Genomic DNA, 26,781 nt, shown 5'->3' on the forward strand with positions numbered 1-26,781 from the left:
CGATATAAACACATGTTTCAAACTGAAACACTTAATTCCTCATCAATTTTTAGAACCAATCATTTATCAGTTAAAGTCCTATTTGCCAATTTACTATCAACTGCACAGTTCATCTCACCAACTTAATCCACTACCAGTAAACCTAGATGACTTAGATGAAAAAGTAATGAATAATAAACAATATCATAGTTGCCATAGTTGTCATCAATGACAACACAAATAACTGATCGTCAAGTCACCAATCAACATCTCAACTATACCAGTCATACACCACCATGTCATCATTCTCCTCTTCACATCAACTATAACATCACCAACAATCCTTATATCAACATCATCATCAGTTATGCCAATCATGCCAACAATAAATAAATGTACAAGTGACTCCTCATGGGCACCAAACCTAGAGCCACTTAGACTTTAGACATTTTGAGTGATTGTAGCTTCTGGTGACTGTTTAGATCCCGAAATGGACACCTTTTATCCTCCCAAACTTGGTCTCCTTATGCATGACCTTTGATGTATGAATATGGATGTGCGAAGGAGTTTATTTTTTCTATTTTAATTTATATTTATCACCTCTTAATGTTCACCTCTTGAAACTGCAATTACAAATAGCCATAAAGTGCAAACAATTAATATTTTTCTCACATGTCATAGGAAACACTATCCAATGAGCATGGAGACTTATGAATGGCTTATGATTGCAAGGTTAATGTCATGTTATCCTAACAAGAAGAAGCCTATGAGGTATTTATGGATTTCATTTTAGGGGAAGCATGGTTATTAATTCTTGTTATTTATAGGGTCTTATTGGAACATAATGGAGAATGACTCTCATGCCTATGTTAAGAAGTGCTAAATTATCTAAATAATACAAAATTATCCCATCACCTTGGACCAATCACTAGATAGGACACATCACATCATGTCAGTGTATGATGAGGTATTTTATATTTGAGAAAAAAAAGATAGATTTATTTCGAGGTAATAGTTGTAGAGAGGGTAATTATATTAATATTTTTTCTTAACCATTGGGAGTAAGAGAGTAGAAGGGGTTTGAGGTTAGGTCTAATAGATAAAATAATTAATTAAAAAAATCAAATAATTTATATTTATACACTTTTAGATTTTATTATGCCACAAAGAGGATTTAGCTATCGTATTTATGTAAGGGATACATACAAATTTATTTAGTTATAAGGGGTTGGAATGATTAAGTCATTTGCTATACCATCAATGAGACACATGTTTAATTCAAAATGAGGGACTTAACCTATGAACATGTTGTAGCCTAAAATATATAGATAAATGAGAAATGACTCTCATTTTGGGCATTGACCAAGAGAACCTCATAGATTAAATTAGACGCACTTGATTATGATGAGAAATTATTTTTTACCTTATTTTAGTATTTAAATGTATATTTTGAATGGTTAATACATACCTTTAAAGTATTGGAATATGATAATTTATCAAAGAGTTTTTTTTAGGTTTAATATGTATGTATTACTAGAAAATATGTATCAACATTGCATTATAATGTTAAGAATAATGAAAATTTAATTTTTTAACATTATAAATATTAAATTTTAGCATGGTGGTCCCTCCATGGCATGATGACTTCTCCATGTATCATACAAACCAATGATTGACATGAAGAAGCTATGCCATGACGAGAATAGGTGAGGATGTTGGATGATGAGATCGAATTTCACTTCAATGTGTCGAAACTGCTCAAAATAAGTTCGAACAAGAAAGAATGTTGGTTATGGTGACATGGACCTCTTGAAGATCTACAATTTTAGAAACTAGGATTAATTAACTTCATGGATAATAAATTATGGTTATTGAAATTATGGTCTTAGTTAGTTGGGTTTCTTGTCTGTATGAAGAATTTTCAATTCCATGGGTGGAAATTTTGTGATTGGTTATACTTATGATAGTTACTTCGATCCCTTGTTGATGCGATGGTTTTGGTATTTTTGTTATGACTTTAATAGTCTTTCTAGAAATTGTGACTCTAATGTTTATTATCTATATTATTATTCATATTAATATTATTTTAATTGATATAAATATATACTAATTTAACTATATTAAATTTATTATAATGAACATTATTTACAAGCTAAAAAACTCTATTAAATGCTTCACTTTAACATACTATGAGATTTTGCCAAGATCAAGAGGCAATGGAAAGCACAAATAAGAGAGAACAAAATAGATGATAGAAATAAACTGTATTCTATCAAGATGAAAAATATGATCAACTGGATCATTAAGCATTACATACAATGAATATAAGCCTGCTTATATAGGCAAGGCTATACAGATATGTGAGCACACAAACATGACATGTGGCTCAATAAGAAACAAGGGTAGGTAGGAGAAACAATATAATAGTCCACATGAGGTGGATCACCCACTGAATGTGGAGTGTAAAAACAAGATCAACACCATAAAAGGTGGAAATTCTCCTACACACACTATCCCAATGTGGCACAAACACCCAAGTGTCTCATACCCAAACTACTATGAAATGCATTTCCTAAGTAAACTTAAGTAAAGTGTAATAATATCCATGATGAATAATTATTTACACCAACACCCCCCCCTTAAGTACATCTTAGGGGAATGCACTTAAGTCTACAATGCAACTAAGCAATGCAAGATGAGTCCTGGCTACTAGGCCATGTTAGGTACCCATGAACAAATGCAAATGCATGAAAACCAATGCAATGAAATCTCTCACAAAGTGAGGAAAGAGAGAAAAACCCAATGGGAAAAAACCCTCCCCCAAAAGAGAGATGAAAACATACAAGAGAACTCTCATAGAAAAATGTGAGGAACAAAACCCAATGTGAGGAAAAAGTCCCCCCCATATGAGAGAAGAAGAAGAAGAGAGACTAGGAAGCCCCCCCTCAATGTGGAATCTACACCAATGATAGAAGCTCGATGCATGAAGAAACTACTCCACAAACGTCGAACAACAGTCCTCCCCTTAGGAAGAAACAAAACCAAAGATGTATCCATGAAGTCTCCCCAATCATGAAGGGAAGATGTAAGAAGAAAACTCATGATGAAAGGAATCTCTGAAAACTGCTCAAGTGTCCCCATATCGATACTGAAAGATACCCCCTCCAAAGGTGGTAAACTGTGCCACACTGCTGAAAAAGGCACTCCAAGATCTAGTGGAGATGGATGTAGAACAATATCCAAAGACTCACATGTCTCCTCAAAACATAAAGAGACCTCCTCCAACTATTGTACATAAGTATCCACAATCATGTCAACCTCGAAAGAATGATCATGTAGAGAATGAACAAGAGGGTCAGAGTGTTCCCTTGCAACATTCGAAGAAGGATCACCTTCATCAAAGAGAAGATGAATGTCATCAATGATGTCTCCCAAATCTGCAATGTAGGATTCCATAAATAAACCTGCAATGTCTGTCAAGTAATCATCCCATGAATCTGAAGCTGGAAGACAATGAATATCCTGTTGCACTGAATCACATGAAGGTAAAACTATCGCACTATCCACATCATCAGGTGCAATAGGTGATGTGATATCAATATGAGGAGATGAAACACAAGACTCAAGAACGGGTTCACATGTGAGAATCCCCATGTTCAAGTGCCCAAAGTTCTCCTCAAAATCTGAACCATCACAAGAAGTGTGATCATCATGTGTAGAATCATCAAATGTGAAATCATCATCATCAACAAAATCTGAAAAGGAGTATAAATGAGATGCATGATCAACCACCCCAGTCGCAATGATAGCTCTAGTCTCCAAGTCTCTAATGAAAACTAACTTAGGTGTGAACTCCACAACTCTCTTAGTTGCGCCATGTGTGATTTGATAGATAGAAAGGAGATTGTTTGTCAAGTGGGGTACACACAACACATTACTGAAGGAGTTATCCCCAATGTCAATAGATCCTTTCCCAATCACATCCATGTATTTATGATTTCCCATCAATATCTATGACATGGTGCAAGGCTCAAATGTAGAGAACATAGACTGGGAAGATGCCATATGATGAGAAGCCCTTGAATCTAGAAGCCATCTCTTTGAATCATGACTGATAGTAGCACATAGAGATTTTCCTTTTCTTGTCCCAAAAGAGTGAGTCTTCCCACTTGTAGAAGCCATGGATGCTTGCCCTTTTCCTTTTGAATGTGAGGGAGTGTAAGTTGATGAATCATCCTTCTTGTAGACATTAGGCAAATCAATGTTATGCTTTTTGAGGATATGTGTGACATCATCAATCTTCTTAGAATGAGAATGACGCTCCTCATGACCAACCTTTTTACAATAGGCACAAGTAGGTCTCTCCTTCTTTGGTGAATTATCCCTCTTGGAAGAGGATGAATCTCCTTGTTGTGGAGAAGATGGTGCTTTGTCCTTAGGTTTTGATTGCCATTTCTTCTTGTTTGAGTTGTCCTTTCCTTGATTTCCTTTGTTCCCTTGATTTGCCACTAATACTTGAGACTTAGAAGCCTTAAGAATGCCCATGCTTATCAACTTAGTTTGTTCCATCATCAACATTTCATTGAAAGCATCAAATGTAGGCATTGTGTAGCTTGAACCCATTGTCATCCTATGGGTTTGGAAACTAGAAACAAATGTTGCATATTTGTGTGGAAGCTTGCCTATCAAGTTGAATATCAATTGAGTATCCTTCTTATAAATGCCACAATCTTTGAGTTGTTCCCTCAACTAATTTGCCTTAGTGACATAATGTTGTTTAGTATCAAAGTTCTTGGGATCCAACATGGTGAGATCACTATCAATTTGATATCCCCAAATCTCATCAACTTGACCATATAAGTCTTGAAACTTTTTCCAAGCATCCTTGATTAGAGTACACTTCTCAATATGAAAAATGAGATCCTTTGATACATACTTTCTTAAGGTACCAATTTCCATGATATTTTTAGTGAGCCAATCCAAGTGACCAACTGGACCAACCTTAGGATCAGCAGGAGCAACAATAGTTCCATCAATGTAATGAGTTAGTCCCTTTTCCATAAGCTTACTCCATGCATCAATTTTCCAAGTAGCATAATTATGAGTAGTTAAGAGAGGAAACTTAGAAGAACCCATAGTAGCAAAAAGGAAGGAGCACAAGAACACAAAAGCACAAGAGACACCCCCCAAATTCACTCAATCAAAGTACCCCCCAAAAAAGATGATTTTGGCACTTTATATGTAGTGCGTGTACAATAGGCCACTTGCAAAACAAGGCAAAGTGGACTTCTGATTTCAATTTACAACTTCTCAAAATGAGATCTAAGAGACTTTAACAAATACTGCTAGTGATCTAAACTAAGATCTAAGCAAAATGCAAGTACCAAATATGCCAAAAATGGCCAAATAATGAAAGTAAAATTTCTACTTAAAATTACTGCAAACAAATGGCAGATTATGAAAGTAGATGAAAAAATATGCACTTCAAAAAAAATGGCACCTGAAAAGGAGTCCATATGAGCCCAAATGAAGCCTCCAAAGTTGTAAAAATCAGGATTTCATGAGATCTGAAAAACCTGTATCCGAGAAACAAAAACATCCTGCACCATTGTATAGATCACAAAATTCTACCCCAAAACAAAAAAAATTTCTCAAAAAAAGGAGTTCGGATGAGTGAGATATCGCTATTTGAAAATCGCCTACAAAATTATAATTTCTGGAAAATTTCCGTCGTGGCTTCAAACTTCAAATGCCTCTAGATTTGGCCTCTGAAGTCCGATTTGGATGAAACAAAAGGCAAAAATGACTTTCTTGGACCTCCTCAATCCAATGGTAACCTCAGATTTGATCCATCAAGCTTCAATAATAACTTGCAATAGAAAGATCCAAAATACAAACCCCAAATAGCATCAAATTTCTCTCAATTGGCAAACCAATGACACTCTAATGGATTTGATACCATGTGAGACATGGACCAGCTCTGATACCTTGTGAGATTTTGCCAAGATCAATAGGCAATGGAAAGCACAAATAAGAGAGAACAAAATAGATGATAGAAATAAACTGTATTCTATCAAGATGAAAAATATGATCAACTAGATCATTAAGCATTACATACAATGAATATAAGCCTTCTTATATAGGCAAGGCCATATGGATATTTGAGCACACTGGCGTCCGAGGCCATGGCTTCACCCACTTGGTATTTTAATCTTTGTACTCTATTCTTTTTGTTTTTGTATTCCAAATATTTATAACACTCTATATAATCAAGTTATTCAACTTTTTCAGATACAACTCATAATTTAACATAGTCGAGGTTTCAATTCAAATGACTTTATATATACACTAAAATTCCTACATATCATCACTTAGATAGCAATTAATCACTGATATTATTTCAATGACTAAATAGTGGGTATTAGAAATTCTTACTTGAAAAATCAATTTAACTCCATTACTAATAGAGAAATTTTAAAAATATCCCTTTGTGCATTCAAAAGAGCAACTACCACTTAGATAGCAATTAATCACTCATGTTATTTCAATGACTACATAGTGGGTATTAGAAATGCTTACTAGAACAACCAATTTAACTCCATTAAGAGCAGAAGAATTTAAAAAAATTCCCTCCCCACATTTAGAACAACGATAGTCACTTAGTAATTAATCATTTATGTTATTTGAATAACTAAATAGTGGGTATTAGGATGCGGTCCCATTGGAGGCTTAAGATTCTATTTTTTAGGAAGAGGAGGTCCCATGAAGAAAAACAATGTGTTAAGGGATTATTTGAAATCTTTTCTTAAGAAATAGAAATTCCTATTTTTAAGGCTTGCATATTTAAGTGGGTGAAAATAGGATGGGACTAGAAATTCCCCTACCAGTTTAGGAATGTTATTTGTCATTTGTCAAACATCTAAATTTATATCTCTAGAAAATGATTATCTTTTTAATGATTTTTATCATTCCATAATATAGAAGACAAAAATATTATATTCATAAGACCACCATCCTTAAATTTTGAAAAAAATTAAATTAAAAAATACATGAAATCAACAACTTCAAAATATCCCAAAAAAATTGAGCAACTCCACCCCATCCATAAGACCCTAGCGTAAAAAATGCTTACTACGACAACATTCCCGAATTTAAAAAAATTCCCTTCGCATTCAGAACAGCGACTGTCATTAACAATGTTGTCGTCTAGCGTTCCAAGCTGTCGTGTAATAGATATCTTCGCATTCCATTTTATACGGAGAACAACGACACAACACTTACCGAGGAAATAAACGACGTTAACGATAACCTGGGTTAGACGCGGGGTTAGTGGACGCTTCCACCACGTGGCGACGTGTAGTCGTGGGACCTTTTCCATGGAAAAGCAATTTCGCTGGCAAAACGGCTGAAAAGGAAGACAAAACAGCTGACGTGGAACACAGGACTGGGAAGTTGTCGCGTTGGGGGAGTTGACGTGGAAGGTTGAAGGCATGGTTGCCTGGTAATTGCTGCGCTGACGTGGAGGGCTGTGCTTGGGCGCAAACACTGAAAACGGGATAAAAAAGCAGTTCTACATAGACAAAGAGAGGGGTGATGAGAAAATATCTTGCGGAGTACATAATTTTGAGGCTTCTGTTTTATAATCTTACTCCACAGTCCACATGCATTTTACTTACTCCACATGCTTCTGTTTAACATTGCAGAGTCCTATAAATGGAGGCCTTGGGCCTCCTCTTTCACATACAGATCAAAGCGCTGGAAGTTGCACGCCGACTTTTGTCTAGAAGGTATGTTTTAGATTTTACAATTGTGTCAATATTTTAGATCAAACCCCATAATTCATGTATTGCTTTTATGTCCAGTTGGGAGATCCTTGTGGAGAATATGGAACAAGAACTGCCCGCTGTCGTTGTGGAAGAGGGTATATGTTCTTAACCCTTGTGGAGAATTTCTGCCAGTTATTTTAGAAATTTAATTATATTCTCAACCTTTCTAATATTAAAATCAGTTTAGTATTGATAGTTTAAGAAAGGAGGGTCTTGTGCCATTACCATGTACTGTAGAAGCTCAGAATATATGTAATTATACATTTGTAAAGCAGAGGTTGTGAATGGAACAGGTCAAAGGAGTCCTGCACCTATGGAGGAAGAAAGGCAGGAAGAAGCAGGAGATGGTCGATCTGAAGTAGCCCTGAATGTGCAGATAAAAGAGGTTGTAAAGGAAAAGTGGAGATATGTCACTTGCGCATTATCACTCTTTACTATATCTATCCCTCTTTTTGGCCTCTATTTCACTCTGTGGCAAAGCCTTACAGATTTGTTGGTTATGATGATTTGCATGATAATTTTTTCTTCAATTTTAGGAGACCTCTCTTGTCTTATTTATCACAAAATGAGAAAGGAAGAGCAATTGAGATCAGAGGCAAACCAAAATAACGATCAAACCACAATAGGTGGTGGTTGCTCAGGTCAGATACGTCTTTTCTTCCGAGTAGTATTTTCGGCAATCACAGTCTATTTTCTGGTTGCCGCCAAAGCCATCAGCAAATTTATTGCCATTCATAAAACAGCGTAAATTGCTGTTTTGACTTGTTTTCTTGTTTGCCATATTTGTTTGTTGTAGCAGCTATGTGTTTCTGTTATCTTTTGATGGCTTTCTTTGATGTAATATATAATGTAAATTTTGATGTAATTACATCAAAAGGCGTAATCTACAATGGTTACAATAGGAGATCATCAGATCTGTCGGTGTAAGAAAAAAGAAATGATTGGTATGCTTGGCAGTTACAGCGCATTTAAAGAGTCACAGTAAAGTAAGATTTTTATTATGTCGAGAGGCATAACCTTCTATAGCAGCGAAATAGGAGGTCACTAGATCTGTCCGTGTAAGACAATAAAATGATTGGTGTGCTTGGTAGTTATAGGGTATTCGAATAAGATTTTTATTACGCTCAGAGGCGTAATCTACAATGGCAACAATAGGAGGTCACCAGATCTGTGCTTGGTAGTTACAGGGTATTCGAATAAGATTCTTATTACGCCCAGAGGCATAATCTACAATGGCAACAATAGGAGGTCCCCAGATTTGAGGGTGTAAGAAAACAAATGATTGGTATGCATGGTAGTTACAGAGTATTTGAAGGGTTAAGGTATTTGAAGTAAGATTTGAGCACCGCTAGCCAGGAGTCAAAAGTTTGCTCTTGCTCCTTTAAATCCTTTTTCTCAATTCTCATTCATTGTGGTTGAGCGTCTCATTATTCTCTTGCAAAAGAATGTAAAAATGTAAGATTTAAAATATTCTGATGATGTTTTAATCATGAATGCCATGGCGAAAGGGTTTCAAGCTTCTTTTTCGATTACTACTACATGTGAGGCATGCGCTTTGCATATGTAATTTCAATCTTTTCATCTATTCTACCCTTTTTTTCATTGTTTTATTTGCATGTGGTTACCAACAGCTTACCATTTTGGGGATTGTTTTGTCTGCATTTTTCCCTATTTTCTTCTTTGAAGGATATTTGTTCAACTCTTCTTATTTATTACATTAGCTCCAGATGAGGTGTTTTATTTATGGAAGGTGTTTGGTGATTCAGAACAAATAGGTGAAAAACTAGGAGAGGTACACTATATAAGCACACACGGTTTCAATGATTTTAAATAGCACAACACAAATTTGGGGTGTCAATGTAACATAGTCAATTTCCCTTCCACTACTTCTAAATATTGGCATTTTGCTAAGTGTGCATGATGAATACAACATGTACATCTCACACTTTAAAAAAAAAATATTTGTGAACTTCAAATACAAAGAAATATTTGTGGACTTCAAATACAAAGAATTAGAAAAATCATTTTTTCTATATTCTATATATGAATTTAATATATTTTCTTATTTCTCATAAAACATAGTGTTGTTGAAAAAACCACTTAACTTACTAAAATATTCTTTTCAATATCATTGGTTAAGAAAAGGAGATGTTACTTATTTTTTTCATATTAGATTATAATATTTAATAAAATATTTTAAATTCTTACTTAGTTAATGATTTGAGATAAGTAGAAAATATTTTTATTGGATTTTTATTTAGTTTTGGAGTTGCTAAATACAAATATCTTTGTTCAAAAAAATTTGAAAATAAATGATTAAAAAAAATTTCAAGTCTTAAACATATGAATATAATGTTTATCAATTCAAAAAATCAAAATTACATGCCTAAACAAGTATAATTAATAAAAGTAATATATAATTTTCAATTTTCAATTTCCAAAGATCAAAACAATTTTTTTTTCTTTCTATATTTCAATCATAAAAATATAAAGTTTCTAAATTCAAAAAATCAAAATTACATGTTACACAAGTGTAAAGAATAAAGATAGTATATAATTTTTAATTTTCAATTTAGAAAACTACAAAAAAAAAAATGTTTCTAAAGTTTAATCAGAAAAATATAATGTTTCTAAATTCAAAAGTTCAAAGTTACATGCATGTACAAATATTTCAAAAAAATAAAATAATTTTTAATATATAAAGAATATTTATTATCAAAATAAATTTCTAATTTATGATATAGATGTGATTTTTCTATTTATATCTCAATTATCTCTTAGTTGAGTTTGAATATTATATTATATAATAATAAAAAAGTAAAGTTATTTGTATCAAAATTTAAAAAATTGGTTACATTAAAATAATTTTATATAAACTTTAAACCCAATCTTATCATTAAAACAAAAGTTAATAAGATTTTAAATTTATATTCACAATATTATTTTAATTAAAATAATGTTTAAGCTATTTTAAAATTTATTTATTTTACTAGAACAAAATTTAAAGGTATTTATTTCATAAAGAAAATTGAAAAAAAGAGAAAAAACACAAGAAAAGTACATAATAATGAAGATTATATTTTAACTTTTTATAAGAAAATGATAATAAGTGTCCTAAATCATTATCTTATAATAGTAATCCTAATTTTAGCCTAACCTTAGCCCCAAACCTCATCTTATCATAATTAAAAATTACCATAAACTTAACTCTAACCCTAGAATTAAACCCTACCCACAACTTGAATGCTAATCTAACCATAATTGAACCTTAAACCTATTTTAATCATAAAACTAATTATAAGCCTAATTGAATTGTAATACTAACCATATTCATGATGGAACCCTAGCAATAACCCTCTCACTAGTTTTAATGGAACTTGAACCTTTACCTTGAGTATTATCCTTCAATATTAACCCTAATTGTACCCTAACATTAACACTCAACCTAATCTTACCAAATTAAAATCTAACCCTAAACTTAACACCCTGGAGAATTAAACAACACCTACAACTTCAACCCTAATCTAACCATGATTAAACCATAACCCCAAATTAAACCTTAACACTAATTGAAACCTAATCATAACCTTACCTTAAAATTTACTATAACTCTATAATTAATCTGTAATTACAACTTGAACGATAAACTAACCATAATTCAATCCTATCCCTTAACTTAACCCCAACCCTAACTGAACTCTAATCCTAATTAAACTCTAATCTAAAGCTACCCCAACCCTAATCTACTCCATACCTTGATCCTAATGGAACTTTTGTCCTAACCCCAGCTATATTTAAATTGTTACCATAATCAAATCCTAATTGTAATTGAACCCTAAATCTAATTAACTATAACTTTAACCCTTTTCCCTAATCCCTCTAATTTAATGCCAACTATAACCTATCAATAAACTTAACTCTAACCATATAATTTAACTATAATCCTAATGATAACCCTAATCCTAAGACCCAACCCTAACAATACTAGTCATGATATAAATCCTAACCATCACTCTAGCACTAAACCTAACCCTAACCATGGTGTAAACCCTAACATTAATCCTAATATTAACCCTAACGATGGTATAAACCCTAACCATAATACTAAACCATAACTCTAACCATAAGCCTAAGATCTAACCCAAACCCTAACCTAAAAGTTAACCCTAATCCTAATACTATCCCTGATTATTATATACCCCTAGCCATAATCATAACCATAATCTTAACCCTACCCCAAAACCTAACCCTAACCCTAAAATTGTCCCTAGTTATGATACACCCCTAATCGTAAACATAATCCTAACTATAACCTTGAACCTAACCATAATCCTAACAATAAACCTAATCATAAGCCCTAACCATAATAATAACCCAAATCATGATGTAAATCATAACCATAAGCTCAATGCTAAACCTAACCCTAACCATGGTGTGAACCCTAATGTTAATCCTAACCCTTAACACTAACCCCAAACAAGACATAAACCCTAACCCTAGCTCTACCCCTAGATTGAGTTATATCTCTAACCATATCATTAACCATAAATCTTAACCTTAACCTCGAATCTATCTCTAAGCCAAATATTAACCCTAATCCAAACCCTAAACTTAAGTCTAACACTATCCATTAACCTAAACCTAACAACAATATAAACCCTAACCATAATTTAAAACCATAACTCTAACCATCATCATAAAGTCTAACCCTAAACCTGCCCTCAAATATAATCCATATCCTAACATTATACCAAAGTATTATATACCTCTAACCCTAATTATAATTGTAATCCAAAATCTAACCCCAACCCTAGCATTGTCCCTAACTATGATAGACCCCTAACTGTAACCATAATTCTATCTACAACCCTAAACCTAACCATAATCCTAGCAATAACCCTAACCCTAATTATAACACAAATTGTAAACCCTAACCCTAACCTTGAATCTATCTCTAAGCAAAAACATAACCCTAATCCAAACACTAAACCTAAGTCTAACCCTATCGATTAACCTATTTGCCTAACTACTATCTAAACACTAACCATAATCCTGAATTATAACACTAACAATAATCCTAAAGTCTAACCCTAACCCTACCCAAAAAGATAAGCCTAATCCTAACACCCTCCCTAACTATTATATACCCATAACCATAATCATCATCGTAATCATAACCCTACCCCAAAACCTAACCCTAACCCAAGCATTATCCCTAACTATGATACACCCCTAATCGTAACCATAATCCTAACTATAACTTGAAACCTAACCATAATCCTAACAATAACCCTAATCCTATATTGTAACCCTCACAATATCCCTAATCACAATGTAAATCTTAACCAAAGCCCTAACGCTAAACCTAACCTTAACCATGGCGTATACCCAAACATTAATCCTAACAATAACCCAAAACACTAACCCTAACCATGATATAAACCCTAAAGCTAAGCCTAATGATAATCCGAACCCTAGCCCTAACCCCAACCATGTGTAAATCATAACCCTAACCATAATCCTAATTAGAACTCTAAACCCTAACCCTAATCATAATTCTAACCCTAACCCTAATCATAACCAAAACTCTAAACCCTAACACTAACAATAATCCTTATCCCCAATTGAAAACCTATCCCTATTCTTAAACCTCAACCTTGATCATAGTCCTAATCCTAACCCTAAACTCTAACCCTAACCTTAATATTAAGCCCTAACCCTAATCATAATCCTAACCTATATGATAATGATGATTTAAATTCTAACCCAAACCATTAACCTAAACTTAAAAACATCCCTAGCTATAATGTTGACCTTGACCCTAAACCTTAATACTAACCTTTGCCCTTACCCTAACCCAAACCCTACCCATGATGTAAACCCTAACCATATCCATAATCCTAACTATGACCCTAACCATAACCCTCACCTCAACCATGATATAAACCATAACCCTAAACCTTAACCCTAATCAAAATCCTAATCATAACCCTAATCATAAACCTAAACCCTAACCCTAATAATAATCCCCAACCCTAAAGTTAAAACCCAACCCTAACCATAACCCCAACCCTCACCATGAGGTAAATCCTAACCCTAACAGTAATCACCAACCCTAAAGTTAAAACCTAACCCTAACCATAATTCTAATTCTCACCATGAGGTGAATCCTAATGCTAACCATGATGTAAATACTAACCCTAACCCAAGCCTTAACCCTGACCATGATGTAAATTCTAACCCTAACCCTAAACCTAAACCTAAACAGTATGTAAGCCCTCCCATGATCCTAATCCTAACCATAAACTGTATCCCAAACCATAACCCTAACGCTAACTATGATTCAAGCCCTAACCCTATCCATAATCCTAACAATAACCCTAATCATGATATAAATTCTAACCATAACCGTAACTCTAAACCTAACCCTAACCATGATGTGAACCCTAACATTAATCCTAACACTAACACTAACCCTAACCATGATGTAAACCCTAACACTAGCCATAATTCTAACAATAATCATAGTCTTAAGCCTTTAACCATAATCCTAACCATAACCATCACCATAATCCTAGTAGTAATCCTGACTCCTTAACCTAACCATAATTCTAAACCTAAACCAAACCCTAACCTTGATGAGAAACCTTACCATGATATAAATCCTAACCGTAGCCCTAATAATGATGTAAACCTTAACCTTGACCATAATACTAACTATTTAATAAAAATTTATATTATCATTAAATAAAGTTTAATATATTTTACATTTTAGAATATGCTTTAATCTTGCAAGATATATATTATTAAAAATAGTCTAAATGGATATATAAAATTTCATATAACTTTGCATAATAATATAATAATATTATAATATAATTCAATTTAATAAAATGATACTATATAATTATATATTGATTTATTTTGTGTTTTCCATGTCACGCTACATGACTGCCACTAGCAAGTATACCTTAAATTTTAATTCAATCCATATAAAATACACCAAGATATATCCTTCCCAAGTTACCTATTTTTAATCAATTTTATACCCTAAAGTCAAATAGGCACCTCGAGAAGGATATCTCTCGGTGTATTTTATATGGATTAATTTAAAATTTAAGATATATATGCTAGTATATAATATAATCTTACCTTGTGTGTAGGAGAAAAAGTGACACTAAGCAAACATGCCCTAATCTCACTTTCAACCACACACTTGTGGAATACGAAAGAGCCTAGAGGTATCACACAATTGGCTACTTCTTTTTGTGGAAGAGAGAGCCACGGGCTACCTATTAGGATTTCTATTCCTTTGTTGTAATTGAAAGATAAAATGATGCAAGTTCAATCCCTAACCCCAAAGTGCAAGTATGAACTAATAACAAGATTACAGAATTGAACTTAAATGATGGAAAGCTGTAAACACAAGGACAAGACAAGAATGTAAATGCGTACCCGGTGTTAAAAATATGAATGAAAATGTTCGGGACGGGGGCGCGGGTGCCACTGTCCTGATTCTGCCCCTGAAACTGCTCCGGAAACTGCTATTTTGCACTCTGGAAAAGTTGTCAAAAATGCTGAAAATGCTGTCTGTCAGGAGGACCAGGGCACCCGGCGCCCCTGTCCCAGGGACCAAGGCGCCCAACGCCCCTGTCCTGGCAGGACCAGGGCGCCCCACACCCTTGTCCTGGTCTTTTGCTCTGAAATTTGGTGGGAAGGTCGGTCTCAGTCTGCTTCTCCCGGATCTGCAACTTGCGGCGTCGTCCAAGTCCCGAAACCTGCACTTATATCTGAAAAGGTGTTTGGGTGGCTATATAGGGTTTTGCCTTAGTCAAACCCCCGCTTCGGTGATTTCCACCTCCACGAATAGCCAAGTTGTATTGTAAAATGTATTGTGTGTGCAGACCTAGTGTGTGTTAAAGGTCCTTAAATGCAAGAAAGCAAACTAGAGCAACCTAGAAAGTAAACCCTAATTGCTTGTAAATGTAAATGTAAATGCTCTAAATCAAGATGCAAAGTGATCTAAAGCATGAATAAAGGATATATTGAAGCTTATGCAAAGACATGAAAACAACATGAAATCATACCCAACCCTCAAGGGAGGAGTATTTGCCAATCTTCAGTCGGTAATCTCCTATTGTTCTTCAATGTCTTCAAAGCCCTAAGTGGATGAATGAAATTGATGAATGCTTGATGGATGAATGTTGAATGTTGTTGAAGCCTTCAAAGATCTGCTCTTTCGCTGCATATGAGGTCCTGAAAATCAAAAATCGGATCCTTTCAAATGAAGAAAGAGAGCTCTTATATATGAAACCCTAGGTCTTAATTTTGACTTTTGGCCGACCTAGAGATTGAATATCCCACCAATTTCTTGGGGTTAAGCTTTATTTTATGATTGGATTGTGCTCCTAAAATTTCGGGAAAAATGTCCGGGACCATGTGCACTCCGGGCGCCATGGTCCCAACAACTTTTCACCAAATTTTCAGGGTCGTCGGATATGATGATTTTAGAGAGAATCTCGAAGTTGCAGGTGATTTCGAGATGTTTTGACCCCCGAAATCAAGCCCCCAAGTTCAAAATAGGACCTAATTAGGGTTTTTGATTAAATGATGTATAGGAGGAATAAAATGAAAAGGGCACACTTTAATGAAAGGGCCCAACTTTATGATGCAAAGGACGATGAAATAGGACCTTAGACCTAATTAATTTGATTAATTAAGTGCTAAAGGAGAAATGCAATGCAAAATGCAAAATGCGCCAAGGCGGGTGCTAAACTAGGTGTGAAATTGTACCACCCTAGCAAGTGCGTACAATTTACGATGCTACATTTAGCCCCCACTTTAGCGGTCATATGAACACTACGTGCATATGCAAGCTAAAGTACAGAAAAGTAAACATTATTTGAAAAAGGATATATCCATAAGTCTGTCGAACGAAGCCCCCAGTGGTATCTGCAGTACATAGTTAGGAACCGCAGCCTACAAAACGCACGTTAGATCACAAAATCACCTAATGCTTACCAAGGAAGGTGATGAAAATTCGAGGGTAGCTATATGCCCCCCCCTGTTTCGGCTTGCTAATTTTAGTGAGTTGAAACAGGGTATCATGTTTACCACTTCGAATTGTTAAAGAATATTGATGACAAATGCTCACAAGAAGATTTGATATGAGATCAAAAACTAATGGAGAATCATTTGGTAAGAAAGAGGACTAAATCTCAATTCCAACACAACAAAGAGTGTGAAGATTTGAGAGTTCTCTAACATAAGATGAAGGATGTAAATGGAAACAAAATGCAAAGAGAAGAAAAGAAAGGAAAAAAAAGCATGAATACACACATTGGTGATCCATGAGAAGAATAGTGAGAGAGAAAACATGGACTTCTCGCCCCTAGATCTTGTCTAGGTGATCCATGGGAAAAAGGACATGGAAAACTAGCCCCTAGAGTCTGTCTAGGTGATCCATGTAAGGGAGGAGAGTGAGAAAGTCTAGCCTTATGCCGCTAGTTCCACTCAACCTCGTGCATGTGTGTGTAAGGGAGGTTAGAAGCACCTCATAGGAGTCTATGCCCGAGTATGCTACAACCTGTATATGTATAGTAAAAAAAGTGTGACATCTCGCTCTAAGAGTCTATGCTCTGGTTCCGAGAATGATCACCTTGCATAAAAGAAAATGGAGACATCTCGCTCTAAGAGTCTGTGCTCTGGTTTCGAGAATGACCCATTGCTCAAAAAGTGTAATGTTTATGTCATAAGCAAAGTAGAACAAGGATACCTACCTTCATCACAAAAGAAGATATCCTAAAAATGCAACAATGTCATAGATCCAAGCAAGAGAGTTTTGCACTCTTTAAGCAAGGATAAGATAGTTGAAAAGGGATATCTTGTAATATGTGTAAAGGAGATCCTTAGAGGAGAAGAGATCTTTGTACAAAAGACACCTATCCTCGAGAGGAATTGTCTTAGACAAATATAACATCTCCTAGAATGAGACAAAGAAGAGAATAAGAATGCAATACTTCCTTCTTTTGCGAGGTGAAAGTGATTCTTAATGAAGGATGATGCTCCTTTTAACCCAATGGGGAGAGCGAATTCATTATAGATGTATTTTACCAAGTGCAAAAGAGGTTGTAGTCAAGGACTTACACCTCTTGTAAGAGAGAATCCTTGAACAAACAACAACAAATGCATACAAGGAATAACATCAAGTAATAAAGTTCACACCATCCACAAAATAGGAAAAAGTGGATCCTTAGATAAAAATAAGGAAAGATCATTGCCTCAATGAGAAGGACTTATACAATCTTCTAGGGAGAGATTTGGACATAAGCAAAATAAGGGATGTATGAAATCACTCTTGTCCCCATAGGAACAAGAAAATTAGGCTATTATGTTGCTTCAAAAAATATATGATTGCACTTGAAATTGTACCATCATGAATGACAATGAGCCCCCAGTAAATGAGCTACCAATATCACATAATGATGAGCAACATAATAGCCATTAATGTTATTTAAAGACATGATAGATTGAATGAGGTATTTGAATATGACATGCTAAATGCTCAACTATAAGTGAGATCAAAAACATGTACAAAATGATAAAAATTGAAGAAGAAAAGTCACAAGAAATCTTAGAAGAGGGATGAGTGTAATTTATTAGAGCCTTATCCCTGGGGAAAAGGACTTTATGATGAATAGGAGATAAAGATTCATAAGTGGATTTAGAAATTTGAGGGGAGTCATAAAGAGATTTGTTCATTGCCAAGATTTCCTTATGAGGGGAATGAGAGTTGATAGAAGTAGAAGATGATTTAGTTGAAGTGAGATCATCATCACTACTAAATATAGCATTCACATTAAGAGATGGTCTTTTAGATGCTTTGATACGTTTGCAGGGATTATAGCCGAGTCCAAAGGCATAATTGTGAAAATTAGTCTCTAGAGGAACTTTTATCCCTTGTTCATGAGTGCCACAACCATTTCCATGATACCCATGCTTAGCAAAAATGCGAAAACCACGACCATAACGATCAGCCATTTCAGGAAGAGAAGGTGGTTTTTCATAAGACAAAGACTCAAACTCTTCATAATTAGAGGTGTGAGGAGAAGAAGTTTGAGAAGCAGCCACAAAATTATTGCTCATAGGTTCATGTAAGACAAATTGATCTCTAGTTTCTTCCTTCTTTTTAAGTTTAAGCTCTCTAGGAGGAACCCTATACTCACCTACAAAGGTGGGATTAAAATCAAGAGATCCCGAATCGTCTTCCGCGAGAACCTTCTCAGGATCAAAAGCCTTTTCATGTGTAGACTCAAGTCAAGAAGGATCTTCTTCAGGAGCTTTAGACTCATCCAAAGAATTTTGATTATTAGAGGGTGATGATTCATCCATAGGTATCTTGTTTAAAGAGTCGTCATTAGAAGAGGAAGATTTAGAAAAACTCCCTTTGGAAGTAGATGTTTGCAAACAAGCTTGAAGATTAGTATCACCTATCAAGGTATATGTCTTATTGTTATAAATTAATTTAACTTGTCTATGCAATGTAGAGGGGACAGCTTGCATACTGTGAATCCAAGGTCTCCCTAATAACAAGTTGTATGTTAGATTTCCCGACATAACATGGATAGGAGTAGGCAAAGTAATAGGTCCCACTGTGATGGGTAGGGTGATAATACCTAATGAAGACTAAGCCACATTATCAAAGCCTCGAATGGGACAAGAGTTGGGCTCAATAATGGATGTATCCACATTCATCCTATGCAATAGATTAATGCTACACACATTAAGGCCAGAGCCATTATCTACCAGTGTTCGTCTTATAGCCATGTCATTTATGATAACCACAATCATCAAGGGATCATATTGATGTTGAATTTCACTAGTAGGCAACTCATCTTGGGTAAACACAATTTGAGCTTTAGGATTCATCACAGAGTTAACTAAAGATGCTATATTACTAGATGTATTCGGTGGAGGAACATTCACATCTTTCAAGGCATCTTGTAACATTCCATGATGAGCGGAAGAAGTTTGAATCAAATCCCAGAGGGATATCTTAGCAGGGGTAGCTTTAAGTTGTTCTATGAGATCATATTCCTTACCAAGAACTTGTGAAATACGAGGAGCTTGAGGAAGAATAGGTTGGGAAGGAGGAAGTGAAGTTGGAATAACTGGAGGAGGATTAGGTTGCCTATGTTTCTTGTGTTATAGGTATGAGCAACCGCATGATAACTTTCTCTAGTCAGTTGCTTAGCATACTCATAAGGGCTCTTAGTAGAATAACCTCCTTGCACAGTAATAATAGGTTTCTTAGGAGTGCAAAAAGAATCATTAACATAACCACCTTGAACCACTAAGATAGGCTTATTTAAAGGTTGAGAATTTTGAGAAGGACAAGCACCTTGGACAGTGAAGAGAGGTTTGTTAGGTGTCTCATTCACATGTATCAAATTGATTGAGGATGGTTTAGGAGAATGAACAAAAGTGTTGGAAGAATTATTGATAGTCTTCTCTTGCACTAAAATCTCATCATGGATTAAATCAATTTTAGGAGAGAGACAAGGGGTAGGCATTGATGTTCTAGTAGGAAGAGTAATACTAGGAAAGGTCATATCATCCTCTATCATCAAAGGATCTACATAGGGAATAAACTCTCTAGGAGAAGGATCAACATTACTCTCTAAAGTCTCACTTTTGAGATGGAGATCTTTGAAAGAGATGTTAACCATCTTATTTTGAACTAGGGTATCCTTATGAGTAGAACCAAGTTGAGGAAAGGGAGATGCTTTATTTTTAAAGGGAGAATAATTAAGGTTCAAGGAAGGTGAGAAACAATCAAGGGAGTTTTCAATCTTGATTTCATCCCCTTTGGCTAGGGTTCTCTCATGGGATAGAGAATAATCTACACCTTCTTCTAATGGTTCATCCCAAATGGTGAAGTGGTTGAAAGGAATGTTTGAAGTATTGTCAATTTCGGGAGAGGAGATAACATTGTTTATTAATTCCTCATCCTTAGGAGAGAGAGCATCAATAGATGTGTTAAACTCATCCTCTTTCCTCAAAATATGATCTTTAGGGGAGACAGAATTAAGGAAATTGCTTATTATTTCATCTTCTTTCTCTAAGGGATGCTTAAGGGTAAGACAAACTTTAGGAGAAGGGTAAGCATTTATCATTAATTCATCATCTCTAGTGGGAATTTTGTTGGAAAAGGAAATGCCATCAATAGGAAATGTAGGGATAATGTCATCTTCTTGCACAAAAGGATCCTCATGAAGGGAGTGTTTTTTAGGAGGAACATGAACATATTTCTCCAAAGATTCATGCTTAGGAAGGAGATCTTTGAAAGAAGTGTTCATAGCCTCTTGTTGCACTAACATGCCCCCATTGGAAGGACCAACTTTAGGAGAAAATAAATCAATGTCCATCAATACCTTTTCACTTAGAGAGGCATCATGTAGGGAAGGTGAAGTAACATTAAGAAATGTGTTTATGATATCATTCTCTTCCTCTAGGATAGCTAAATAGGAAGGGCACATTTTAGGAGAGTTGTCAAGATCACTCTTAAAGTCTTCATCCTTAGAACATGGGAGAGTCTCAAAGGGATTGATAGAAACTCTTTTAGGCACTAAAATGTTGTTATAGATGGGGGGAGGTTCTTCAGGAGAAGGAAAAATTGAAACAAGGGAAGCTAACCCATTATCACATCTATGAAATGAATGCATTATGACAATAATTTTCCTCTTTCAAATGATAACACATGCAAAATAGAATGAAATGTTTAATTTTAACCAATGCAAGCAATTAGAATGTAGATTTAGAAAATGAAATTTATGATTCAAATGAGTTCCTAAATCAGATTTGAAATTGTTGATCCCAATTAAGCTATCCACAAGTTCAACTTTGAATTGAAAAATTAGGGTTTTAGCAAAAATTTCCTCTAAATTTTTTTTGAATCTTGCAAGAAATTAAAACTTGTAAATAACATAAACACTCAAATTTGAAAACATAAATCAGAATTAGAGAAGATTGGAGTTCACGTCGGGTTCACCAAAATGTGTAGGAGAAAAAGTGACACTAAGCAAACATGCCCTAATCTCACTTTCAACCACACACTTGTAGAATACGAAAGAGCCTAGAGGTATCACACAATTGGCTACTTCTTTTTGTGGAAGAGAGAGCCACGGGCTACCTATTAGGATTTCTATTCCTTTGTTGTAATTGAAAGATAAAATGATGCAAGTTCAATCCCTAACCCCAAAGTGCAAGTATGAACTAATAACAAGATTACAGAATTGAACTTAAATGATGGAAAGCTGTAAACACAAGGACAAGACAAGAATGTAAATGCATACCCGGTGTTAAAAATATGAATGAAAATGTTCGGGACGGGGGCGCGGGCGCCACTGTCCTGATTCTGCCCCTGAAACTGCTCCGGAAACTGCTGTTTTGCACTCTGGAAAAGCTGTCAAAAATGCTGAAAATGCTGTCTGTCAGGAGGACCAGGGCGCCCAGCACCCCTGTCTCAGGGACCAGGGTGCCCAACGCCCCTATCCTGGCAGGACCAGGGCGCCCCACGCCCCTGTCCTGGTCTTTTGCTCTGAAATTTGGTGGGAAGGTCGGTCTTAGTCTGCTTCTCCCAGATCTGCAACTTGCGGCGTCGTCCGAGTCCCGAAACCTGCACTTATATCTGAAAAGGTGTTTGGGTGGCTATATAGGGTTTTGCCTTAGTCAAACCCCCACTTCGGTGATTTCCACCTCCATGAATAGCCAAGTTGTATTGTAAAATGTATTGTGTGTGCAGACCTAGTGTGTGTGCAAGGTCCTTAAATGCAAGAAAGCAAACTAGAGCAACCTAGAAAGTAAACCCTAATTGCTTGTAAATGTAAATGTAAATGCTCTAAATCAAGATGCAAAGTGATCTAAAGCATGAATAAAGGATATATTGAAGCTTATGCAAAGACATGAAAACAACATGAAATCATACCCAACCCTCAAGGGAGGAGTACAAGCCAATCTTCAGTCAGTAATCTCCTATTTTTCTTCAATGTCTTCAAAGCCCTAAGTGGATGAATGAAATTGATGAATGCTTGATGGATGAATGTTGAATGTTGTTGAATCCTTCAAAGATCTGCTCTTTCGCTGCATATGAGGTCCTGAAAATCAAAAATTGGATCCTTTCAAATGAAGAAAGAGAGCTCTTATATATGAAACCCTAGGTCTTAATTTTGACTTTTGGCCGACCTAGAGATTGAATATCCCACCAATTTCTTGGGGTTAAGATTTATTTTATGATTGGATTGTGCTCCTAAAATTTCGAGAAAAATGTCCAGGACCATGTGCACTCTGGGCGCCATGGTCCTCTCCGGGCGCCATGGTCCGAACAACTTTTCACCAAATTTTTAGGGTCGTCGGATATGATGATTTTAGAGAGAATCCCGAAGTTGCAGGTGATTTCGAGATGTTTTGACCCCCGAAATCAAGCCCCCAAGTTCAAAATAGGACCTAATTAGGGTTTTTGATTAAATGATGTATAGGAGGAATAAAATGAAAAGGGCACACTTTAATGAAAGGGCCCAACTTTATGATGCAAAGGACGATGAAATAGGACCTTAGACCTAATTAATTTGATTAATTAAGTGCTAAAGGAGAAATGCAATGCAAAATGCAAAATGCGCCAAGGTGGGTGCTAAACTAGGTGTGAAATTGTACCACCCTAGCAAGTGCGTACAATTTACGACGCTACACCTTGTTACCTTTTCACCTCACATTGCTATTTCTATGGCTTGGTGTTATAGAGTGAATGAGAAAGGGATAAAGAGGTATATTTTTGGATGTAAATAAGTGTTGCTTCCTATTTTGTTATAATAAATTATATTATAAGTATTTACTATCTAAGAACATTGTTCGATATTTAATAGTTATCTATAAATAAATTTATCTAATTTGAGTAGTGTAATAATTTGATTTTCTGATGATTATATTAGAAGAACGATTTCGAATCTATTCAAAAATATTCATGATAATTATTTAAAAAATATTAAAATTCAATTTAAGTATTAAGAACAAAAGTTTAATTTATTATAAAAATATTATAATTATTTGAAAATAATGAATACATTGATTTTCTGTCAAACTGATTAACAAAATTGCAATATCTTGTGTTTAATAAGAAATGTTGAGAAAGATATTAAAAAATACAACCACAAAATATATTATAATAACATGAAAGTGTATAATTTTTATAAGAATTATGGACCCACTTAGTTCTATGGTCTAATAAAACACTAAAGATCAAGAAAAAACAATTACTTTTCTTATTCAATTAATTTCAAGTTCAACATCATGAATCCATATATTCCTATTGAAGAGGAGAATTTACAAGCTAAATGAGGGTTGTGACTTGAAGTAAATTTAAAAAACAAAATAAGTAAAAAATGATTATGACAAAGAAGTTTCATTATTTTTTGTAAAATAATGAGATAATTTATAGTCTGGTTTTATTTTGGTATTTTGAGAATATTTTTGGTGTATGTGGTTTGTGAAAAGATGACTTAATAACCTTCAAATTCTGCCTTGAATTAAGAGATGTACTTGGGAGTGGTCAAAGACTAAAATTAGAACAAGTATAAAGAAAGATAGAGTGTAGAACAATATAATCATTGAAATTTGTAACTAAATTTTTCTTCATATTAAAAATCATAAATTGTATGAATCAATTTTGAAACTAATTTTTACTATAAAACATAATTTTGATCTAGAAAAAGTTGTACATTTAATATATAATATATAAAAAGATAAATTGTATCTTGTTTACTATGATAACAAATATTGACAAAAGATAATCATTAGTATGTTGAAGTCACCGAAAAAACATATGATAATAACAATCTTCTATACTATCAAATGAATTTCTACACATAGGAGAGGCAAGAAAGAATGCTAAATTATTGGATTTATAGCAAAGCCAAGACAATACATGATAATAGAAATAAAAAGGTGCAACAACAAACCAAAAAGAATTATATTTGATTCCACTTTACCTAGAATCAGTTTTGAAACATTCTTTAACCACGAGCATATATGGGTTACTACCCTATAGTTACCACAGACCCAGGGTACACTCAACATTTATTTTCCTTTGTTACAGGTAGTTTGATTAATATTTACAAGTTAATCTTTATACAATTTCTTTTCATTGATAAAGACAGTGGTTATATTTTCAGCGTGTATGGAAATGCTACTCCTAGTGATGATGTAGTAGTAGACCAAAGGATTTCCATCCTACGATTCTAGCAATCAATGGGTTTTTGTTCACTATTCATAGTCTCTTATGATGTTTTCTCCATAGAAGTTAGCTTGACACAACTATCCAACAAATACAATGACATAACATAGATACCCACCCTTGAAATACTTTCTTAGATAAATATATGTTCCCACACAAAAGACCAAACTAATTGGTCTAGAGACTCAAAATGACATCAAGGCTCAAATTTGAATTGTACACGTCATCTTATATTTCCACCTTATAGGCTTTTCCCGTTCTGGTTTCAAAAAGTTTCTTCCCTTATAAACTAGCATGCATCAGGCCACAACATCGATCCATGACATTTTATGGCTCCTTGTCATGAGTTAAATAGTAACCTTCACCCTTTACACTTGATAGATTTTTGGCATGACTCAAGCAAGTTGCTTGAATCTTGACCTCTAATAAGTCTCTAGTATGTGCCAAAGGACAAGCATGGTTGACTCCATCATCATTTATAGAAGGATTACCAAAGGTACAACATGAAACATATACCAAAATTTTTAGAAAATAAAAGCAAGGTAAAACCTTTTTGGAGAATCCCATTATGTAATAAATAAAAGTGCAATGCATCACATCCAATTTATGAAATATGAGCTATTAACGAATGAGTTTTACAAGCACAACTAATTAGTAAAGTTATCATATAAAAGAATGCAAGTAAATCATATTGTGAAAAGTGCATGAATGAAATCAAAAGATATGTGCATTTATAAGACATATTGAGTTCAACAAAATGATGTGTAGGAAAATTAATCCTATACTAACCTATCCATTAACCTAGTATCAATTCCTTTTCCTATGCAACATTAGAGGTGTAAGTGTGTTGGGTTGTTGTCAACAAGGAAGAGCCACGATACCTTGGGTTCACACTTCTATTTATTGCATGTGATTGGAATTGAATGTTTGTGTGTAATGAACTAGGCTAAACAAGACTAAATTAAGAAAAAAATGACAAAATATTGTGAGTATACAAGGAAATTATAGATCTACAAAGAAGATACAGAGAAGAACCTAGATCTAAATCTGGAGCTAACTTTGTAGGATAGGGGTGCTTGATGCCCTAGTTTGAAGGTTTCAAAGACTTCAAAAGATGATAAAAATTTCTATCAGGAAGCTCAACACATCTATCTCCCAAAAATTTGGCTCATTGTAACTTAGGATAGAGGCATTAGGAACCCCAATTTGAGTTTTTTGTCTATTCAAAATTTAGGAATGTGGGTCATTATTTGCTTCGCTCATTTGTACATGTCTCATAGTTACATTTGAACTTACATATACTTGATAACAATTGTATGCTCGAAAAGTGTGGAAGCCTAGAAATGAGAAACAAACAACTCAAGCACACCAATGAAACATTATGTTAGAGGATTGAAATCATAAAACAAGTTAGTGACATAAAAATCTAAGTATGTCTCATTTTCCTCTATCTCCAAGGATCCTTCAGATTCAAGGTGGCTCTCAGCTTGGAAGAGCACTTGATCTCTAGGATGATAACGTAAATAATGAGAGATATATGATTCTAAGCTCTAAATGTATGCAAATATGATCTTAGTGATATGCTATGGATATGAAACAAGATACACTACCAAAATGAGAAGATTAATGTGAGATTAAGCTAGCACGAGCATGGTGTGAAGATGAGATTGATCTAGCATTTAAAAGAAA

The sequence above is a fragment of the Cryptomeria japonica genome, chromosome 10 (genome assembly GCF_030272615.1).
Source record: "Cryptomeria japonica chromosome 10, Sugi_1.0, whole genome shotgun sequence".
NCBI lineage: Eukaryota > Viridiplantae > Streptophyta > Pinopsida > Cupressales > Cupressaceae > Cryptomeria > Cryptomeria japonica.